This window comes from Patagioenas fasciata, chromosome 1 (assembly GCF_037038585.1).
Source record: "Patagioenas fasciata isolate bPatFas1 chromosome 1, bPatFas1.hap1, whole genome shotgun sequence".
Lineage (NCBI taxonomy): Eukaryota > Metazoa > Chordata > Aves > Columbiformes > Columbidae > Patagioenas > Patagioenas fasciata.
Genome location: NC_092520.1, coordinates 215,734,196 through 215,746,618, shown reverse-complemented (window position 1 = coordinate 215,746,618; position 12,423 = coordinate 215,734,196). Strand labels below are relative to the sequence as shown.

The window sequence follows — 12,423 nt, the reverse complement described above, 5'->3', positions numbered from 1 at the left end:
GCTCCCCAGATAGGATGCGGAGGCACATCCTGACCCCCACAGATGCACGCAGACCCCAGAGCTGTGTGTGCCACAAGCCCCTTTGATGCACAGCACCCCGTGGCTCCCCAGACACATGCACATGCAGCCACGTGTGTCCGTGTGGGACCCCGTGGCCAGGCCCTGACCCGGGACGTCCATCCGTCGCGGCCGCTGCCCCGGCCTGCGTGCGGCAGGACACAGGGCGCAGAGGAGGCGGTGGCCTGGCGGGGGCCAGGGTGTCCCCTTCCTGGCAGGAAAGGGGCCGAGCTGGCCGCCGCGGGTTTCCTGTAGGTTCCAGCTCAGCGGGCGCCAGGAGCCGGAGCAGCCTGTGCGGGAGCACCCGGGCCTGTGCCAGGTAACAGATCCCAAACAGTGTGGGGCTGGGGTCCCCTGCGCCCCGGCGGGGCTGTGCGGCTGGGACAGCCTTAGGAAGGGCAGCCCGGTACGGCCGGCAGGGCTGGGGCAGGGCCGGTGCGCCAGCCCCAGAGCTTTGCTGTGGGGGGCAGTGGGGCTGGACGGGCAGCACAGGGCTGGGCTGGGCTGGGCTGCGGGGCTCCGCTGTGGGAAGGTTCAGGCTGTGCCCTGGGGCAGGTCTGTGGGGCAGCACGGGGCTGGGCTGCGGGGCTGGGCTGTGGGACAGCTCAGGCTGTGCCGTGGGGCAGGTCAGTGGGGCAGCACGGGGCTGGGCTGTGGGACAGCTCAGGCTGTGCCGTGGGGCAGGTCTGTGGGGCAGCACGGGGCTGGGCTGCGGGACAGTTCAGGCTGTGCCGTGGGGCAGGTCTGTGGGGCAGCACGGGGCTGAGCCGCGAGCCGGGGCCGTGCCGGGACCCGACGGCGCGGAGCCCGGTCCTGCCTCAGGACGTCCCGCCGACACGGCCCAGCCTGGGGGCGCAGGGCCCGCCCGCGCGGCCGTGGGCTGCCCCACGCGGGGCTGCGGGGGCAGCGCCGCCCCTGCCGCTCCCGGAGCCCGCCGGCTCCTCCCGGGGCTGCCGCTGCGGGGGAGGGCAAAGCCGGGGCCGAGCGCGTCCCCGCGGGCCGGGGCGGGCGGAGGATGCTGGAGGGCAGCGGGAAGCGGAGGGGCCGGGGGCGAGGCGGCGTGGAGCAGCGGGGGCGCAGCGCGCTGAGGGGCACCGGGCAGCGGAGAGCCCGGGGTGCCGGTGGCGGCTGCGGGGCGGCGACCCCGGGGGCAGCGGCCGGTGCGGGTGCCGGGGCCGGGGCCGGAGCGGCCGCCTCTGAAGTTTGCCTCCGCCCGCCCCTTCCCGCGCGCACCGGCTCCCCGTTGCCATGGCAACTCCTTAAACTAACACCCGCTGCTGGCGGCGGGGGCCGAGTTCGCGGAGGATCCGCCGCGCGCGCCGCTCCCCGCCCCGGCCGCCCCCGCCCGCCGCCCCGCTCCGCTCCGCTCCGCGCCGCTCCCGCTGCCGGCGGCCGCGCTGCCCCCGGCCGCACCGCGGATATGGTGGCTCGGGCCCCGCCGCCCGCCGCCCCGCAGGTAACGAGCGGCCCGGGGGCAGGGGGGCGGCGCGGGGCCGGGCGCCCGCGGCGGCGGGGTCAGCCCTGCGCGGGGAGCGGGCGGCTGCGCGGCCGCGGGGTCGCGGCCCGGCCGCCCGCCGAGGGTCCGGGTCCGGGTCCGGGTCCGGAGCGCGGGTGCGCGCTGGGCTGGGATCGGCGGCCGCCGCGCCGCGGGCGGGAGGCTCTGCCGGGGCAGGGGCGGCGGCAGCGGGCCCGGGGTGGGGAGCCGGGGCTGCGCTGCCGGGCGGGCGGGGGCTGTGGGGCGGGGGTCCTGCAGTGGGACCGTGGGGCGCGGGGCCGTGGGACGAGCCGGGGCTGCAGTTTGCAGTGGGCACAGGGCCGTGGTGTGCAGCCGGGTGCAGCAGCACTGAGAAATTTGGGCCATGGTTTGTGGTTGAGTTGGGGGCTGTGGTGAGTGGCTGGATGTGTGTTTTGGGGAACGGGGCTGTGGGTTGCGTTGGAATGAGTGCATGGGGTGGCTGTAGCCGTGGTTTGCAGTGAGATGTCTTGGGGGAGAGGGGACAGGGTTCATACTGGGATGTTGGCCCCTCAGGACAGGAGCTGTGTTTGGAACTGGGGTGTCTGTGCTGGCGAGTGGGGGCTGGAATGTGCTTTGGAGCACGTGGACTGGAGAGTAGGGGCTTGTGGCTGTAGTGGGAGTCTATTTTCATTGAAACATAGACTAGTTTGGGTTGGAAGGGACCTTCAGAGGCCATCTAGTTCAACCTCCTGCCACGAGCAGGGACATCTTGAACTTGGTCAGGTTACTCAGAGCCCCATCCGGTCTGGCCTGGGATGTCTCCAGGGATGAGGGGATAAGGGTTGAGATTTGCAGTGAGCTGAATGTGCATGGGGATAGAAGTGGTTTGCAATGACACAAAGATGCTGGGGAGGGCCATGGGGAACAGGAGCCCTGCTTTTCAGTAGCGTGCATGCAGGCAGAGCATGGATCAGAGGACGGGGACCAGGACACCTGTGATACGGTCCAGAAGCATTCAGACCGGCAGGAGGACTTCTGCTGAAGCCATGGCATTGCTTTTGTAGTGTGCGCTGTTGCTTTTGTAACTTATCTGTTTGTGGCCCACTGTGCGTAATTGGGTGTATCTGCCCTTGGCTTTGCACATACCTGTGCATGGTGCTCACCGCACCATTTTGCTGCGTGCTCTGTTTGTGTGCAAGCACAATTTGTGCAGTAAGTCATCTCCCCCCCAGGCTGTTGTGGACAGTGAGCTGTTCTCTGGCCATCGCATGTGCTGGGCAGTCCTGTGTGTGGGATTTGTGTGGTTGTGTTCTTGTGTCTAGGCCTCAGCGTGCGGTTTTGCCTGTCCCTGGTATCTTGGGGAGCTGCTGGAGGAGTGAGCCTGCCACCCTCCTGCTTGTCCAAACCTGGGTCGTGGGAGCAGGAAGCTCCCGAGCTGGGTTTGGCTGCACAGGTGCCGGTACCCGTGAGTGCCCGTGATGCTCGTGTGAATCAGGATGCGAGCATGAAGGGAGAAATCGATTTAAGCAAACGGGATTCAAACAGGAACCATGCCTGCTGTTTCTTGCCTTGACGGCTATGGACAGGGATCCTCAAAGCCTTCAGTGATGCCAGGGTTACGCGTGTCAGACATCTGTAAGAAGCACAGTCAAACACGAGGCTAGCTTTGCAGGGGTGCCTATAGCACGGCGCGGTGGGAGATGTCTTGCTGTATTGGCATACGAGGCGTTCTTTAGCTGTTGTGTGTTTGTGCTGGAGCCTCGGGCTGTGCGGGGAGGAGCTGAGGATGTGGGCACTGGGCTCTGCTCTCCTGCTCTGGCTCTCCTGAGGGTGCCCTGGCCCAGGTCTCTTGGAGTGTCTGCTGGGCTGGCCAAGCCACTCTGGTGCAGCCCTCGCCGTGTGGATGTTGCACCAGACCCCGTGCACCGCTGTGTGGGTGCAGTGTGCACGGTGTGGTTTGCCTGGTGTGGTGTGCACCGCGGGGCTGTGCGGCACAGTGTGCGCGGTGCAGTTGCAGTGCAGGCGCAGTGTGTGCGGCATGGTGTGCACGGTGCGGTGTGCACAGTGCAGGCGCGGTGTGTGCGGCACGGTGTGCACAGTGCGGTGTGCACAGTGCAGGCGCGGTGTGTGCGGCACAGTGTGCGCGGTGCGGTGTGCACAGTGCAGGCGCAGTGTGTGCGGCACGGTGTGCGCGGTGCGGTGTGCACAGTGCAGGCGCGGTGTGTGCGGCACAGTGTGCGCGGTGCGGTGTGCACAGTGCAGGCGCAGTGTGTGCGGCACGGTGTGCGCGGTGCGGTGTGCACAGTGCAGGCGCGGTGTGTGCGGCACAGTGTGCGCGGTGCGGTGTGCACAGTGCAGGCGCAGTGTGTGCGGCACGGTGCGCGCGGTGCGGTGTGCACAGTGCAGGCGCAGTGTGTGCGGCACGGTGTGCGCGGTGCGGTGTGCCTGGCATGGTGTGCATGGTGCAGGCGTGGTGTCATCACTGCCGTGCGGATGGTGGGGCTGGGGCTCGGCTTGCCAGGGCACAGAGTGGGGCAGGGGTGGCTCCTACCTGGGGCACGCTGGGGTCTTTTCCCCCCAGAAATTTGTAAGTGTCACTGAGAACTTCCAAACGTCTTGTGCGTGTTGCACCTGCACAGCAGCCTTCTGTGGAGACTCTGCTGATTCTGCCAAACTTGCAAGGTGTGTGGCAAGAGGTGCAGAGGGCAAGAAAGGACACAAAGGACAGTGTTACAAGGTCCTTTTTTCAGATAGTAACAGGGTTTTTTTTCTGTTGTACAGCATGTAACATCTAAATATTCATATAACACCTAAGTATTCTTAATATTGTTAGGATTATGATATGAATAATGCCTATCTGTACTGTTTGTGTTTTGTACTTCGTTGTTCACTCAAACCACGGTAGCGTTCTGGGGGTGCACACAGACGCAGGCCGCTCGCTACAGACTGTTCTGTGGGATTTCCACCAGCTAACAGTGATTTCTGCTGCCCCTGCACAGCAGTGTGTAAACGCATCTGCCAACGGTGGAGCACGTGGTGCGAGTGGCGAGGAGCGGAGTGCAGGGCTGTGGGGCCGGGGGGCCGGGGTGTCAGGGTGGGCCCCCCGTCCCGTCCTGCAGGCGTGCGGAGCTGGGGCATCCGCGGGGAGGCACCGCGGTGGGGGCACCACGGGGCTGGGCAACGGCAGCTGGTCCTGCCCATGGCGCCACACAGGGTGCGCGGCTGCGCTGGGCTGTGCAGGGCTGGGCTGGGGCTGCCGACGGCGCTCGGGGCAGAGCTGAGTTCCCCCGGGAGAGCCAGGGCAGGGACACGCGCCTGGGGGACAAGGGAGCAGAGCTGCGCCTGGCAGCTGCCTGCGGGAACGGGGGCTCCAGGGCTGCTCTTCCAGGGGTGCTGTTCCAGGGCTGGTCTTCCAGGCGTGCTCTTCCAGGGGTGCTCTTCTAGGAGTGGTGTTCCAGGGGTGCTGTTCCAGGGGTGCTCTTCCAGGGGTGCTGTTCCAGGGCTGGGCCGCTGCTGGGAGGTCGTGTTGGAAGGATCAGCCGCCCGGCAGCGCCCCCGGCTCCTGCCCCGCTCTCCCTTTGGGCAGGAGACAGGAGGGGCTGCGAGGGGAGCTGGAGGAGAGCAGAGACATGGAGAGCAGAGACATGGAGCAGGGAAAGGGTGTCCTTCCAGGGGACAAGGGGCACCGGCTGAGCCCTGCGCTGCCCCGGCATCCTCTGCCTGCCCCGGCATCCTCTGCCTGCCCCTTTGCCAGCCCTGGAGCGGGGTCTGGGGTCCGGCTGTGCCGCAGGAGCCGCGGGGGCTCAGCAGCCCGTGGGGCTGGCAGTGCTGGGGGGAGGGAATCCCCTCTGCCATGGCAGACCTGGAGCTGGGGGAGGCCGCACAGCTAAAATGGGTACAAAGAGTAAATTGCCATCCCACACCTAAATGCAGCTGAGCTGCTGTAACTGTGACAACAGGCAAAAGCTCTGGTTCATGAGTGCCTGGCTCCCGTTGGCAGTGTGGGAAGGGAGGCAGCGCTGCTTTGTGCAGGTCTCTCGCGGATCAGCACAGACTTTGGGGATGGGGTATCTGCGCCACCACCAGCGGTCACGCCGCCCGTCTCGTCACGGGGAGCAGAACGATGGGCTCTTTCATCCTCACGGGGAGCAGAACGATGGGCTCTTTCATCCTCACGGGGAGCAGAACGATGGGCTCTTTCATCCTCACGGGGAGCAGAACGATGGGCTCTTTCGTAACCCGAGAAGCAGGTCGAGCAGGAGACTCTTCTATCATTAAATATTGAAAGGTCTCCGGCAGCAGCACATTCTCCCCTCGCTGCCAGCAGCTCTGTGAGTTTGTTCTGGGTGTTGAATGGACTCAGCTGACTCTGGGTGGGAATGGGGCTGGGATGGTGCAGGGGACCGTCCGTGCCAGCTCCTCAGCTGAGCCCGGGGCGTGCGCCCCACAGCCGTGCGCCCCACAGCCGTGCGCCCCACAGCAGCCCCCGCAGCCTGGCCCTGCGGGAGCCCTCCATCGCGGCTGTGCTCCAGCCCAGGCCCTGCTCCAAGGGGCTGCCCGTTTGCAAGGAGCTGGTTCTTTGTGTTGCTCTTTCCTGGCAGGGCGGATGACTCTGCAGGCTCCAGAACTGCAGAGACTTCGCTGGGCAGGGCTGGGTTGATGGTTGGCCGGGTTTGTTTGCACGGAGGGACCCAAAGGCACAGTTTGGTTCTGGGCTGCGTGTGTCCCCAGGACAGAACCGATGGGGCCTGGGCTGTCCCCCAGCTCCCCTCAGCCGCTCCCCCTTGGGGACTGCGGGGCTGCCCTCCTCCAGGACAGGCTGCCATTCCTGGCTTATTTAAGGAGTGATTTAGACTTCCAGGTCTGGATTCTTCGGCTTTTTATAGACACCCCCAGGGGAGTGTGAAGAATGGCAGGAAGCGCAGCAGCCCCGCAAGTGCTCGGCCTGGACGCCGTTGTTCCGCACCGGCGGAAGCCGCCGCAGGCAGGGCTGCCCAGGGGAGCGGCCCCTGTCCGGAGGAGTCTCAGCCCTGTCCTTACACCATGATGTAATGTTTCCTGGCCTTGGCAGGAAGGGACTACAGCTCCCAGAGGCCGCGGGGGTGCAGGACATCGTGTGCCGGGGCCGGGGGCCGCAGGCTGTACCCCGTCGTCGGCATCTCCTGCTCCTCCGCAGGGTCGCAGATCCTGGAGCTGTGACAAGAGCCCGTTGGGACGTGATGGCCACACCTGAGCTCATCCTGACAGCCTGAGTCTCACAGACCCCTGGGGCAACGTGGAGCAGCTGTGCCGACCACGCTGTGCCGACCACGCTGTGCCAGGCAGTGCCGTGCCAGGGCGGGAGTGTGCTGCGGTGTGGCCAGCCCGGTGGCCGCGCTTCCTCTTGTGCAGAGATGTGCCGCTCGGGCTTGCACGGCCGCGCTTGCCATGGCCCGGGTTGGTGGCTGCTCGTAGCGGGGAGGGCTTTGTCTGCATTTCTTGTCTGGATTCGTTGGGGATGCTTGTGAGAGGGACCAAGTGGCATCGTCCCTTTGTGGGATCAGGAGACAGAAATAGGCACGTCCCCCTGTATGAACCCCGATCACAGGCATTTGCTTGTGCCCCATCTGCCGTATCACAACCCCACGGTTGTCTCAGTGCAAGAGGCGTTCCCACAGCCCTCCTGAGATGGAGCCTCCAGATGCTTCCCAGCTCCCAGTTCTGTCCTGGGGACAGTTTTACTTCCACTGACTTGTCATTTCCAATCATGTCGTGTTTGTTAGACTGCTGGGGACCAGCTGCTGCGGTTCCTGCGCGTCTGCAGCCCTCGCCTCTTACCCTGGAACGGGAGGAAGCTGAACGGGAAGCAGGGAACCTGGACATTCCTGATAAAGAGCCAGTCCTGGGCACGCGAAAGGCAGAGCTGCCGTTCCCGAGCAGGAGGGATGACAGCCGCTCTGGAGCTGCCCCTGCCCGTCTGAACGAGGCCCCTCTGCTCCGCAGGATCCTCAGGGAAGTGAGGGCTGGATCCTGGCAGTGTGCAAGCTGCAGTCTAAATACATCACACATCATCTGCATAATTTATTCTTCTATGAAGAGTTTAATTTATCAGGTCCAATAATAAACTCATAAATCTTCTTTGCCTGTTATCAGCGTTGGGAGAAGATGCTCATGTTAAAAGCATTTAATTTATCTCCGAGCTGTTTCCCGTGCACACCAGCACCTTTGATGTGACTGGATGTATGTCCCCATGGTCAGTGCTCCACCAGGCCCTTGTGACCTGGGGGCAGGAAAGGTGGTGCTGGAGAAGTCCAGCTCAGGAGGAGCCCAGAGGTGGTGGTGCTGGCCTGGATCTGCTCTGGTCAGGGTGGGATGGACGTGGAGGGAAGGCCATGCTGCTGGGGATGGATCACGGCTGCTGCCCCTGCCGGGACCGCTCTGCAGTTCAGAGCCACCCCCTGGGGTCCTCTCACTGTCCTGGGCCACCTCCGCTCTGCCCCTGGAGCTGGGACCAGCTGGGGACCGCCTGCCCGTGCCGAGAGGGGATCCAGGAGCTGGGACCGGCTGCCCGTGCCGAGAGGGGATCCAGGATCTGGGACCGGCTGGGGACCGGCTGCCTGTGCCAAGAGGGGATCCAGGAGCTGGGACCGGCTGCCCGTGCCGAGAGGGGATCCAGGAGCTGGGACCGGCTGGGGACCGGCTGCCTGTGCCAAGAGGGGATCCAGGATCTGGGACCGGCTGCCCGTGCCAAGAGGGGATCCAGGATCTGGGACCGGCTGCCCGTGCTGAGAGGGGATCCAGGAGCTGGGACCAGCTGCCCGTGCCAAGAGGGGATCCAGGAGCTGGGACCGGCTGCCCGTGCCAAGAGGGGATCCAGGAGCTCGGACCGGCTGCCTGTGCCAAGAGGGGATCCAGGAGCTCGGACCGGCTGCCCGTGCCAAGAGGGGATCCAGGAGCTGGGACCGGCTGGGCACTGGCTGCCTGCGCTGAGGGGGATCCAGGAGCTGGGACTGGCTGCCTGCACCGAGGGGGATCCAGGAGCTGGGATCGGCTGCCCGCACCATGGGGCATGCAGGATCTGGGACCGGCTGCCCATGCTGAGGGGATCCAGGAGCTGGGACCGGCTGCCCGTGCTGAGGGGATCCAGGAGCTGGGACCGGCTGCCTGTGCTGAGGGGATCCAGGAGCTGGGACCGGCTGCCTGCACCAAGGGGGATCCAGGAGCTGGGACCGGTCGCCCGCACCGCGAGGTCCCGCTGGCCACGGCCGTGGCAGTGGTCCTGACCTGCGGGAGGGGCTGCACGGCCCCGCCAGATGCTGCCGCTGGTCACCTCGGTTGGGATCCTCACCCACAGAAACCTCGAGACCCGGCGGGGACCTCGCACCGCCCTGGGCCCCAGGGCCTTCCTGTGGCAGTGAGACGCACCATCCAGCTTCAGGAGATGTGCAGAAGTATTTCCTTTTCTTAGTGTGAGATCCCACAACATTTTCCGCTGCCCTCACGCTGTGAGATGAAAAGAACAGAAGCGTCGTCTCTGGTCTGCAAACTGTTCAGGATGTTACAGCCTTTTATCTGTGTCCCTTCTTACTTGCCTCCTCCTAAGGCAGCAATCTCCGCTCTTTCCTTCCTCTTTTAATGACAGTTTTTCTCACCCTTTGGTCATTCATTCTTCCTGTTTCCAAGTCCTCTTTGTTTTACGCTTTCCTGGGGGCCCTGGTGCCGGGTCCTGCAGCCGCTGGCCATGTGGGGCTGTGCAGACACCTCTTCCCCATGCGCTCTCTTGCCTGTTTTGCTCCCAGTGCTGCCGGTGCAGACCCAGCCCTCCCATACCCGCGTGGATGGTGAGGAAGTGGAGATGAGATGGTGGGGAAGTGCAGCCGGTTCTGGGCTGGGTCGGGATGAGGTGCCTCTGGGGCTCAGAGCTCGGCTGCCCGGTGCTGTGCCGGGGCTGTGCCAGCGTTGGCTGCCCGGGGCTGTGCCAGCGTTGGCTGCCCGGGGCTGTGCCAGCACCGTCACAGCCTGGCGCTTGTGTGTGTCTGGGAAGGCTCCTGTGCTCCACGTGTCTGCCACGTGTGTGGTTTGGTTCGCTGCCTGCCGGATGTCCCAGAGGGTGTGCAGCTGGGCCACCAGGCATGCTGGGGTGTTCGGGTTGTGCCACCTTTGGTGACACGTGGCTGTAGCCTTGCTGTGTAACCCCCGCCTGAACCCACCGTGTCCGTGGGCTGGGGCTGCCTGGGGTGGGTGAGCTGGAGCTGCCAGAGATGCCTTTGCGGACAGGGGGCTCCTGCTGCACACCCCACAGCCCACCCCTCGTCCCAGCTCCCCGGTCGTGGCGGGTGAGTCTCCTGGCGCCGCTGACAGCGATGGGCTGGTCCGGGCCTGGCTTCAGGCCGCGGCCTCTGCTGCACCGAGGGATTTCCACGGGTGCGCGGTGCGAGGGGGCTCGTGTGGGTGTCCCAGCCCGTGCCGGGGGTGTTGCCCTCTGCCATCAGCGCCGTGAGGCTGCCGGTCGAGGTCTGGTGTCCCTGCAGGCACAGCGTCCCCTGCCCCACCGCCTGCCTCGCTCTCAGTCTTGGCATTCCCAGAGCTGAGGGACCCGCGAGGGACAGTTTGCCACGGTCCCTCTGTGTCCAAGCAGGACACACACACGGCCTGTGCTGTTTTGTTTAGGTCCTACGTAAACAGCTGTGGTAGGTTTCCCCTGTTCTCGTGGCACAGGTGTCTCGTGAGCTTTTCTCCAGGGAAGAGTCAATGGGGCATCTGTGTCCGGAGCTGCGGCCCCGCTGGGACCTCGGCAGCACCGCGTTACAGAGAAGCACACAATAGCCGCAGAGTTCTGCAGGTGTATCGCAGTGTCTGTGATCCCCGTGCTAGCGGAGGCTGGACTGTATCTTACAGAACGCTTACAGCCCGGTGGCAGCGCAGCTGCCCGCGTGGCGCGCTGCGGGCTCTGCAGACCCTGGAGCCCCGGTCCCGCGGCCCCTTCCCCCGCAGCGCCCCGCGCTCGCTGACACCAGCTGCAGCACGGCGGGCGTGCGCCAAGAAATCCCAACTCATACATTTTTAATTTTCTACAACACAGCAGCCATTTCAGCCACTCACCCAGAAAGAATCTTTAATGAGAAGCGGGGAGAGCGAGCGTGCACGTTTCCAGCACACAGGAGAGCAGAGGCATTGTGGATGCACTCTTCTCTTTTCCTGGCTGCCTGTAGCTGTTCCCGAATTTAGCCTGGGACGCTTGCTGTGTGGTGTTCTGGAGACCGGCTCGGCTGGGCCCTGGTCCCCAACTGCTCCTCCCAAACAAGAGAGTTGACCCTGTGGAAAACCTGACCCTTAGAACTGCCGGCGTTTCGGCTTTGCCTGCCGGGGCCTACGGCTCTGCCCGGGGTGGCTGCCCCAGCGTGGGAGAGGTTCTCGAGGGTCCCTGCTGCCCCAGGGTGGGAGAGGTTCTCGAGGGTCCCTGCTGCCCCAGCGTGGGAGAGGTTCTCGAGGGTCCCTGCTGCCCCAGCGTGGGAGAGGTTCTCGAGGGTCCCTGCTGCCCCAGGGTGGGAGAGGTTCTCGAGGGTCCCTGCTGCCCCAGCGTGGGAGAGGTTCTCGAGGGTCCCTGCTGACCCAGGGTGGCTGTGTCCGCCGTCCCTCTGGCTCAAACCTGGGCTGCTGGGAAGCTGCGTTGCCCTTGTCCAGGGTCTCATGGAGCCGTGCTCCAGGCCAGCGGGGGCTGCCAGGCCTCCAGCCGGGCTGGGCAAGGGGCAGAGCCCCTGGGGTGAGGGGGGCTTGCTTGGGCAGGAGGGCTCGGGGCTCCTGCTCGCGCCGGTGTTGGCGCAGGCTGGAGGTGGCCTTGCCTCTCTCCTGGTGTCCCGTGGGAAGTTTGCTCTGGGATACTCTGGTTCCTGGCGCCGCGGGTCCCTCACCCCGCTGTCCTGAGGCTGGCTCTGCCGTCCACACCGGCGCAGCGTGCCCGGGGGCCATGTGTGCGCTGGCTGACTGTCCCTGCTCTCTGTTGTCCGCAGGTTGATGAAGAGGGAGTGCTGTGACCCCGTGCCCGTGACACTCATTTCAGGTAAGCACTGCTCTGCCCTTCCCGTCCTGCCTTCAGAAACACCCTGGGCCTCCGACGGGAGGTGGTGAGGAGGGGGCTGAGGCTGGTGTGGGCCCTGCAGCCTGGCGCTGGGGGAAAATGGCCTGTTGGGCAGTGGGGATGGGGACCTGGCTGTGCTCAGGGGCAGCCGTGGGGAGAGCTGAGGGCAGAAATGGGGCCTGTGGGGCTGGCAAAGGGTGGCAGGGCTGGGGCTGCAGGACGCGCTTGGGCAGGCTGCAGGCGGTGCGGCAGCGGCCGTGGGTCAGGGGCAGGTCATGGCCACGTGGCGTGCTCTGGGAGGACAGGTCCCGCCGAGACTGACTGACCACGTCTGCCCGGGGGATCCAGGGGGATCCAGGGGGATCCAGGGTGTCCCCTCTGATGGCTTCCCCCAGGACCCATCCAGGGGGATCCAGCGTGCCCCCTCTGATGGATTCCCCTGGGGCCCATCCAGGGGGATCAAGGATCTCTGTCTGGAACAAGCACCACTGGTCTCAGAGGGCAGGAGGGTTCCTGGACATCACACTGGTGTGGGTGCTTCTTCCAGCCCTGGCTGCTCGGTTGCTGCCTCGCAATGGGGCTTTCTCCTGCCCTGGCTGAGCACACAGGACCCTTTGCAAGTGCTCCTGGTCTGCAGCACTGGTGTGGCTGGGGATCGTGTCACCCACAGCTGTGCTCATGGACTGGGTGCTGCGTGCGCGCTGCTCCACAGACCGGGCTGAGGTCTCGGTGGGAGCTGGGTGCGAATGTGCAGTGCTGTGAAAGGCATTTTCTTGGGCTGCACTGAGCCATTAAGGTGTTTGGTGCCGCCTCCGTGGCCGCTGTCGGGCTGGCACAAGGGCAGGGGGGCACC

General features: G+C 65.3%; 1 protein-coding gene across 1 annotated transcript in view; it reads left to right on the top strand.

The window, feature by feature from the left end:
* The first annotated feature begins 243 nt into the window (after positions 1-243).
* Positions 244-12,423, top strand: part of SHANK3 (SH3 and multiple ankyrin repeat domains 3) — a 410,126-nt gene continuing 397,946 nt past the window's right edge. The window contains exons 1-2 of the mRNA XM_065860718.2: positions 244-376; positions 11,503-11,552. The gene's annotated coding sequence lies outside the window, so the exon portion shown is untranslated. The remainder of the gene's footprint in view (positions 377-11,502; positions 11,553-12,423) is intronic.